At 37.6% G+C, this 10456-nt stretch overlaps 1 protein-coding gene and 1 long non-coding RNA gene across 7 annotated transcripts in view; one reads left to right on the plus strand and one right to left on the minus strand.

Moving 5' to 3' along the window:
- The window catches only part of slc4a11 (solute carrier family 4 member 11), a 156939-nt gene that overhangs the window by 87923 nt on the left and 58560 nt on the right, over positions 1 to 10456 (minus strand). The gene's annotated exons all lie outside the window — the stretch shown is intronic.
- The window catches only part of LOC116686951 (uncharacterized), a 3077-nt gene continuing 1270 nt past the window's right edge, over positions 8650 to 10456 (plus strand). Inside the window, exon 1 of the long non-coding RNA XR_004331433.1 lies at positions 8650 to 8660. This is a non-coding gene — a long non-coding RNA (uncharacterized LOC116686951). The remainder of the gene's footprint in view (positions 8661 to 10456) is intronic.

Genomic DNA, 10456 nt, shown 5'->3' on the forward strand with positions numbered 1-10456 from the left:
GCTATACAAATAAAGCTGCCTTGCCTTTTTGTTTTCCCGCCTTTATTATTTTCTGATGTCTTTCACCTGCCCTTGTGTTCATCAATACCGTGTGTATTAAGTCTTTGTGTTCCCCTTGTCTTGTGTCAGATCATTGTATTGCTTTTCTGTTTTGGATTGTGTGTTTGGTGTCTTCCCGGTTGTCTCACTGTTCCTGTTGCTGTACTTTCTATTTTTGACTTGAATTATATTAGGGATTTCATTTTTTGCCTGCTTTTCCAGGACTCCTTTTGTTTTGTATATTTTACTGTTAGTATTAAATCATCAAACAACTCCACTCTCTACCGTCTCTGCTTTTATGTCCACCATTCTACAAAGCCTCCTAACATTGGCTTGACGGACCAACAGGACTCTTGTCAGTCATGGTCTTAAACCCGTCCCACATTAGACAAACGTGATTGGTTTGCCTAGGGCAAGGTCGGCTGGAAACATGTCTGAATGGGAGGGGGTCTTAGTTTGCAATTCAGCAACACATTTAGACTAGAAAGTTTACAATAGAAACTGTGTTCAAGAATGAAAACTCTTGCAATCATTGGGAAAACACTTCTCTTAAAAATGCAAAACACTTTTTAACATGGGCACCAAACCCAAACTTAAGATCACCTTGTGTGCCACCATTAGTGTGCATGGAGTTCTCCATCACCGTGCAACTCTAGGTCCCTACAATACTGCACACATAATCACTTCACACATTCTGGATGCACTACATAATGTAGTTGTACAGGGAAAAAAACACACAGTAGCCCGGGTTGAGATAATGTTTCCATTGGGCTGCTCTGGTCTGGGACTGATTCACAAAATACTGTAACTTCACAAACATACTTGGCCCCTTCCTCCCCATTTCTTCTTTCAGCTTGGCGTTGCAAAATGTACAACGGCCAACCACATGCCTGCATGCCTCTTCTGCAAGCAATGGAAGAGGCATGCAGAGACATTAAGGTGGGGTCAGTTCAGGGCTGGATACTGCACACAAGGCCATATATTCCCCCGTTGCCTGGCCAGGGCAATGAGGTAATTTGGCCAGACCCTAACAGAAGGCGGAATCCATAAACCATCCTCCCCATCATTTACAAAACCCTTTTTCTTTACCATGGCAACGTAATTTTAGTGCAATTTTTTATTGTTTGTTTCCAGTAACATAATGTATTGTGTTGATTACTGTACTGTAATTCTACTTTTCTTTGTATGTTTTTTGTAAAATGCTGAAATGGGAAAAAACTATTTTTTTCTGAAGCCTTTCTATTATTGCATTCATTGAATTGTAAGTAGATGTTCTGTACTGGAACGATCTTTCACAGAAGCCTATATGAGAAAATAGGTATACAAAAGGGCCAAAGAGAGCAGTGTTTTGTATAAAGTACATCAGTGTGTTGCAGCTTTGAAAAGGGTAATTCAAGTAGTGCATGTGTGTATCAATGCCATTTAAAAAAAGGATTGTTATGTTTTGATTTCAGAGTTTCATCTTGACACAGAAGTGAGAAACGTATCACCAAGGGATGTAACTTATTTGGCTTGTGTTAAGAGTTTAAGAGACGCAATGAGCCACTTTCCGCAACACGTGTGTAAGCAATCGTCAAGAAATGTAAAAGACTAGCAACATTTTTGCTGATTAATCTTATTATTATTAAATGATGTTAAATCTCACACTGTGTTATATTGTTTTTCCGCTAACTGAAAGACACTGTGTGTACATTGTTCAACCTGTTGCTCTGATTGATTTGGACATTTCAATTATGAAACACCTTAAGTGCAAACAACCAATAGCTGACTTTTCTCAGTGCTATCCTCTCTACAGAGATTTGTGGACATAGAAAAACTGCTGAATGTGAACAAATATTTAGATTGTGTAATACAGGCTTGGTAAGTAAAACGTTGCATTCTAATGAGGCCATAGCTGTCAAAGACACTCACACTGTACACACTGTGTGCACAGACACGGCAAGCCTGCAGTTCAACCAGAAGGCGAAAAGAAGAATTCCCTTCAAGGTATGAAAAACGCTATCAGGGAAAATGCTTCCTTCCAAACATTTCATTTAATTACATAGAAAAAATGTTAACAGGCAATGATTGTATGCAACACAAACGTTTTTCATCAACAAAAGGTCTTGACTTTGCTCATACAGTATTCAGGGATAATCCATAGTGAGTTCTGCTTCCTGGCAAAGCAATCGTTTTGCAATGGCAGGGTGCAGCATTTTTATTTTATTTTTAAATGGTGGATATCTCCTTTTGGAATTAAACTTAATCTGGCGAAGAGCTCCACTACAAATGCACGGAGAGGGAATTTAGAGTACAACATTTCAGAGTGTTTTGTCACGCGGAGCTGTGGATGCGTGCAGCATGCGGATGGCACAGACAGACGACGCAGATACTGAGAGGGGATACTTTGAAGGTTATTGAGACATTGTGGGCTTGTGCTGGAGATTGTGGCAGGGGGGGAGAGCTGCTGTGCTACCAGACTTCAGTCAGTCTTCTCTTAAGCATATGTTCACATATTCATTCTATAACCGAAGAATGCTAAAATGCTAAAATCACAGCCATCACACACAAAGGGACACAGGCTGGGGGGCAAAACGACCCAATATATCACACACACACACACACACACACACACACACACACACACACACACACACACCACAACCCACACACCACACACACACACACACACACACACACACACACACACACACACACACACACACACAGTGCTCTGCAAACTTTGATATAGAAGAGGGATGTCAATATATTTCTCTTCCTAAAAGGATTCTTTGATGTGACGAGCATACAAATACAGAGTACGATTTTAATTCACTTGGGTTGGACGCAGAGAGAGAAAAAAAGAGAGTAAAATAACTGGGGATATATTTTATATCCACAACAACTACCTTGTTTAATCTACACAGGTAATGATGTAGCATAGCTGCTTGATATTTGCATTTTTCTGTAAAGGCTCCCTCTCTGGCACTTTGACTCTTGCTGGGATGGTTAAGGATAGTAAACATGAAGATACAGCCAGGAGCCGGTTAGCCTAGCCAAGCACAAAGATTGGGAAAGTGGGGAAACCGCTATAGCTTGGCTCTGTCCAGAACCTCTAAAACTCATTCATTAACACTTTTTAGCTTGTTTGTTTAATTCGTAAAAATGTCAAACTGTTATGACAATTTGGTGCCTTCACATTTTCTTCGCAGAAAGCAGTGCCAACAAAGTTTCAGGAAGTCAGCCAAGAAGTGGCCTTGGACATGCAGTAACATACTATAAGTTAGCTTTTTATACATATTTAACAAACAAGATATCAAAATGAATTAATGGATTTAGATTAGGTGGATTTCCTTTAACACTTGGACAGAGCCAGGCTAACTGTTCCCAGTCTTTAAACTAAGCTTCGATAGCAATCTCCTGCCTCCAGCTTCCTATTAACGGTTAGATATGTCAGAGGTTAGAGTCCATGTGCAAAAACAAACAATTAATTGATTAAATTGGTGTGTGGTTGTTTTCATAAAAAAAAAATTAAATATCATGTTTTGTTTTTATTGTGCAGTCAAAAAGAATACATCAATCAAACGAGTGTTGGTTTATCCATTTTTAGAATAGTTTTGATCCTTTTTTTCCAAAATAAATTCTTCTATTGATCTTCTCATCGAACTCTCGGCATGGAGCAAACAAACACATTTCCAAAAATGGCAGACAATGCCATCAAAAGACGTGAAGGAAAACCAAATCTTATTATTAGTATTAAATCACTTAGGAGGGAAATGGAAAGACACCGGGTAAGATAAAGCAATGCCTTCTTCTTCTTTATTAAAAGAGTAAAGGAATTTTTGTCTAATTGCAATTGTTCCATAAACTGTTTGGTTGTTGTTTGTAAGATGGAGTTTGTCACAGTATCCTTCGAAAGAGAGTGTCGCTGCCTTTTTCAAAACTGAAAAGAGTTGAAATGGGATAAATTCATTTATTAGCCCAATGTAGCGGCCTTCAAGACCATCAGTCTAACTGGCTACTAAAAGCAAAATACTTTTCCCTTTGTGAGCCTCACACATTCTGGATTATGGCTGGTAATTCTTCACTTGAGGCTTGTCCACTATAAGAGAAAAACATCTACGCTGACATTATTTCTCTAAAATAAAAAAGATTCTCTAACATCTCGGGTGTACAGTACAACTACTTCTTACTGAAACCAGTGGTGGAATGTAACTAAGCACATTTACTTAAGTACTGTACTAAAGTACAAATGCTGAGGTACTTGTACTTTACTTGAGTCTTTTCTTTTCATGCCACTTCTACTCTGCTACATTTCAGAGAGAACTATTGTACTTTTTACTCCACTTCATTCCTCTGACAGCTTTAGTTGCTGGTTACTTTACATATTAAGATATGTGCACAAAAAAACATGTAGTTTCCAAAATATGTTAAATTAAACTGCCAACAATACATGTCTAGCTGAAATAATTAGCTAAATAAATACAGAACAGTTTTTGAACGTTTTCAGCTTCTAAAATGTGGGAATATTTCTGCATTGAGTACTTTTACTTTAATACATATTTTCTGATGATTCTTACTTTACATACTTTTACTTAAGTAACATTTTCAATGTATGACTTTTACAGTCTGGGATTAGCACTTTTACTTAAGTAAAGGATCTTCCACCGCTGACTGAAACAGAGGGGAAATGCTACCAGGTGGGTTGACTGTGTCTTTTGGTTTCACGTGAATTCAAACAATGAAAAACAGGAAATACTTTTGGCTGTGGATCTTTCTGATTTATGGCATCAGTCAACAGAAGAAAGTTAGTCAAATTAAATTTCCCAGTGTTCTTTTGAATTCTCCCTCAAGTATCAAAACACAAATCACCCATCTGAGTTTCTGTGTTAACACAAATGTGTGGGGAAATGTTTCTGACATCCTCTGCTGCATTCCTGAGTGTCTGAATGCGATGTCAGTCACATAAACGTACATTTTCCCTTCCCACACATTGATCTCATCCCCGGCATGCAGTCTGCTTACCTGCACCTTCTGCATTAAACATTTCATTTTTCAGGGCGCGCACGCACACGCACACGCACACACACACACACACACACACACACACACACACACACACACACACACACACACATTTACTTACTTTACCTTTATTTATTCTGGGATGTTCACTGAGAAGATGCCTTTCTTTTGCAGGAACACCCTGATCACATTCACACAGTTACACATTCACATGTGCCCAGTACAACCACAGTCTGATCTGCTGCCATTGAGCAGCTTGAGCGGTTGGGGGTTAAGGGCCTTGCTCAAGGACCTGCACCTCAGTGGTGGTAATGAGGGAGGGACAAGCACTGCTCTTTAACTTTCCCCACCCAATATTATCCTGCCAGTCTGGGGATTGAACCCACGACCTCCCGGTCACACCCTCAGCCAGACCATGAACATAATGGATAACATACAGCAATTTGTTGTATTTTGTGTACAATGGGTTATTTGACCTTGCCTCAAAAATCCACTGTTAGTATATAAACTAGTCATGCTCACAGCTCAGCAGCCTGAGGCCTAGCCAGGGTCCTTAGTCTGTGATCTAGCTCAGTACAAGCTTTTTGCCAGCAAACTAGATTTATCTCAGCTATGATAAATGTAATACTATTATTGCAATTATTATTAGGGTTAAAGTCCCTTTTCAGATGTGCACCTTTTCCATGTAAATTTAATGTAGAGAGGACAGATAGATAGGTTATAACTCTACTTTTGATTTGTGGGGGGCTTTTGTGGAATAGTCTGAATGAATTGATCAAACAAACTGTAAATATGTTGAAATATAATATTACAATTGGAGTAGGATTTTTTGTATTATTTAAAATGGTCTATTTGATTGATTTTGTTTGACTGCGATTTCGATGTGGTTAAGACTGTGGGGGGGGGGGATATTAGGACCTTATAAGCCTAGGGCTTCTACCTATCCCTTTCCAACGGGTTGAGTGTTTTGTTGAAATTTCCTTTTAAAATATATATATATATATATATATATATATATATATATATATATATATATATATATATATAAATATTTAAATATAAATATAAATATATATATATATATATATATATATATATATATATATATTTAATCCTTCGAAAATAAAATGTCCTTTAATGTGATGTCAGAGTACATGTCAGTCTCATGTCTTCATACACGAGTAACTTTAACGTACAAGTCACAACACTGGCAGGGACATTTGCATAACGCGCCCAACCCGGCACAACTCTGAGCTGTTAGCTGTCACATTAATGTAAAGGCTGCTCCAGCACTAGGTTAAATACACCCAGAGAGATTAAATCGCCATGTTCTGCCTTATTAAGAGTAGTGCAATAAACGTATCACTCACTTATCTCCTATGCATCAGTTTAATAGAGCACAAAATACTGAGGGAGCCCATTTTACGCCAAGTTGTCGAGGTGATCCTATGTCCGTCTATAAATTCATTTTTTTTACAATAATAAATATGGCTACAAGGATTATTTTCATATGAATTAATCAGTCAATTTCTTTGTCGATTAATTACAACTTCTCAAAGCACAACGTGACAATTTCAAATTACTTGTTTTGTCCGACAAACAGTCCAAAACCTCCAAATTTTCAATTAATAATCAAATATGTAAAATTAGAAGCAGCAAATCCAAACATGTGAGAAGCAGACACCAACAGATGTTACCAACTGGCATTTAATAATTGATTATCTCATGCCTCTAATTGATGATTCATTTTATGTTAAACGACAATCAGTAAGGCTCTAATAATAATAATAATAATATTAATAATAATAATAATAATAATAATAATCAGACCAGCATTCCCTTTCTACATTTTCAATTTTCATCCATCCCATGTGCATGGAAATTCTAGGGAGATTCTCTGACGCAGCCCGTGAGAGAATGGTGATTGCCTCTTACTCTCCCGCACGCACCAAAATGCCAAATATCCATCACAAAATGTAGCTAGGGAGGAAACTAATAATCATTATTTAATAGAAATTAATGTTTCATTGCTTTCCCAATCTGTTGATTAATTTTAAATCTATAAAATATCAGAAAACAATGGAAAATGCCCTACAGCTCAATGTGACAAAAATGATCACATTCTAATAATGTTAAGATAATCCAATTTGAGGAGAGCCAACCATCTAATATCAGTCTTATTTTCTTAAATGTCCCATGACATGGTGCTTTTTGGATGCTGTATCTGAGTATCTTAGTGGTCCCCTAATACTGTATCTGAAGTCTCTTTTATATAGACCTTAGTGGTCCCCTAGTACTGTATCTGAAGTCTTTTATATAGACCTTATGGTCCCCTATACTGTATCTGAAGTCTCTTATATAGACCTTAGTGGTCCCTAATACTGTATCTGAAGTCCTTTATATAGACCTTAGTGTGTCCCTAAACTGTGTCTGAAGTCTCTTTTATATAGACCTTAGTGGTCCCTAATGCTGTACTGAGGTCTCTTTATATAGACCTTAAGTCCCCAATACTGTATCTGAAGTCTCTTTTATATAGACCTTATTGGTTCCCTAATACTGTATCTGAAGTCTCTTTTATATACCTTAAGGTCCCCTAATACTGATCTGAAGTCTCTTTTATATAGACCTTAAGGTCCCTAATACTCTATCTGAAGTCTCTTTTATATAGACCTTAGAGGTCCCTAATACTCTATCTGAATCCTCTTTTTATGATCTTAGTGGTTCCCTAGTGGGGGGGGGGGGGGGGCTGACCAACTGCCACTTTGCTATTTTGAAAGCCATGAGTTCTCTCTCTTTCTCATGGTGGGGATCAAATTCGCTGGTTTGGCTAAGCACAGAAAGGGGAGGTAACCTTGCCCCTTATGACCTCATAAGGAGCAAAATTCCAGATCGGCCTATCTGAGCTTTCATTTTCTCAAAGGCAGAGCAGGATACCCAGGGCTCGGTTTACACCTATCACCATGTCTAGCCACTGGGGGACCATAGGCAGGCTGGGGGAACTAATGTCTTTTCATGCCATGGGACCTTTAAATGACAAATTATCAAAATAGCTGCTTATTAATTTATTGTCAATCAATTGGGGACTGTAAAGACCCTGTTATGTCACATTTTTATAAAGTCACCTGTGTGTGAAGGACAAAGAGCTATGGCTTTAACATCAATGTTTAACATCCACATTCGTTACTTATCATCAGTATTATTTAGTGGTATAATAGTAAAACTTAAACCAAACTACCACACTGCCAAAAAGTGGGCAAAGAAAATAGTTCGATAAGATAGATAAAACTATTACCAAAGAAGTAATTGTTAGCACTCACAGAGATGTCGGAAAATCTTTGAACAAAAGCAAATCTTTCTTCACCCTGGAGAGGTTCATTTGTTGGACTTGTGTAATTATGTGGCACATCACACCAGCTTCCTGTAGACGCCGTGCTCCTGCGTCTTATTCCTAGGGCTGCGATTGAAGTAGAGGACTCGTATTGAGCTGTGTGGCACCGACACATGCAGAAAGAGATTTCAAAGGATTGGAGGCACCTGCATGGTACTTATGTACCCGCTTTGCCAGATCAATGAAAGTACAGCAGGACGCTCCTCGGTTGTGAGCAGTGGAGGAAGAAGTACTCAATTCAGTTACTTGAGTAAAGGTACTACCATACTGTAAAAATACTCTTACAAGTAAAAGTTCTGCATTGAAAATGTTACTCGAATAAAAGTAGGCACTGTAAGTATCACCTGGAAAATGTACTTAAAGTATTAAAAGTAAAAGTCTCAATGCAGAAAAATCCACACATTTTAGAAACCGGAAACGATCCAAACATTTCTGTTTTTATTCATCTAAACAATCCAGCTGGACTTGTAGGCCGTTATATTGTTGGGTAGTGTAATTTATAATAAAACATTGTATTTTATAAACTACATGTCCCTACCAACTAGAGCAGGCCAATATTGAAGAAAATCAAATTTCATAATTTGTTTGACCAAATGCATCAATGTCGATATTGCCGATATTATTGTAGGGTTGACTATTGGTGCTTTCACAAAATCTTAACACAATGAGATTTTTGATAAATAATCATTAATAACGTGGCTACAATGACTTAGTTGGTAAAGGCAAATAATAAAACAGCTAGTAAATCTGGTAAGTTCAGAAAATGACATCCCTTTACTGTAATGTAGCGTTTAAAAACACTGTCATATATCGATATATGTCATATATCGACATATATAACGATATCCAAAATTTAAGACAATCTAGCTTCATGTATCAATGTTGATATAATATCAATATATTGCCCAACCCTACTACCAACTCTGAATTTTTAAAGTAACTAAAGCTGTCAGATGAAAGTAGTGGAGTAAATATTTCTCTCTGAAATGTAGTGGAGTAGAAGTAGAAAGTGACGTGAAAAGAAAGAATTCTAGTAAGTCTGGCTGTGAGAGCTTTGTACTAAATTTTTGCCAAATAAATGAATCAATTTAACCCAAATAAGTAACACTAATTTAGTGAAAGGAACATTTAAAAGAAACAAAGTAGTATTCTATGGAAGTGAGTAACCTGGTAAATTCTTTGAACATTTTGCAGACCGTGAATCTAAATTAGACTGAATTTATAGAGCAGGAGTGAAATGAGCTGTAGCTGAGACTGTGCTGTTTGTCTTGCCTCTAATGGGCTGCACAAACATGCAAACAGAGCTGATTAAAGACCTTTACATACTTCATGCTCCGATGTCTTTTAGAGACAGGCTCATTAGAAATCCTGAAAGCTACTCTGTTGTGAAATCACACGCAGATTCACTTGGATTGTGCAAGTTGAATCAAAATGACAACCAAAAGTCAAAAACAAAAAGGTACAAGAAAACCCTGCCACAGTGAGGCACTGGGACACACATGCTAAACTGCTAACCTGTGAAAACATCATCTTTTTAGAGATTACGGTTAAAGATGAAAGATTTAGAGCAAACATGTGAACTCAAACAAACATAGTTCAACAAAAATACGTGGTTGCTTTACATTAGAAAAAAAGTTATAAAAAGTGAAAATATCTCACACTCAGTGAGGGAGGACTTGAGTCCTGGACTCAGACTCGAGTTGCTATTTGGACTCAAACTCAGGTATCAGTGACTCAACTGTGACTTCTTTGGTGAACTGGACTCGAACACTGGTGATTAGGGACTCAAACTCGACAGCTGGTGACTCGACTAGAACATTGCTCCCAATTAATTTTTACATTTTAACAGAGACCTTATAGGCTTAATGAAAACCTAAATAAATTAGTCAGATGGAAAAGAATGTCAGAGCATGCAGTGTTAAGCTTTACATACGTAACCAAGCACTGATAAAACAGTAGACACATGAAACATTGGTGCATCAACTGCTAGTTGTATGTGTGTGTGTGTGTGTGTGTGTGTGTGTG

This window comes from Etheostoma spectabile, unplaced genomic scaffold (genome assembly GCF_008692095.1).
Source record: "Etheostoma spectabile isolate EspeVRDwgs_2016 unplaced genomic scaffold, UIUC_Espe_1.0 scaffold58, whole genome shotgun sequence".
NCBI classification, from domain to species: Eukaryota; Metazoa; Chordata; class Actinopteri; order Perciformes; family Percidae; genus Etheostoma; species Etheostoma spectabile.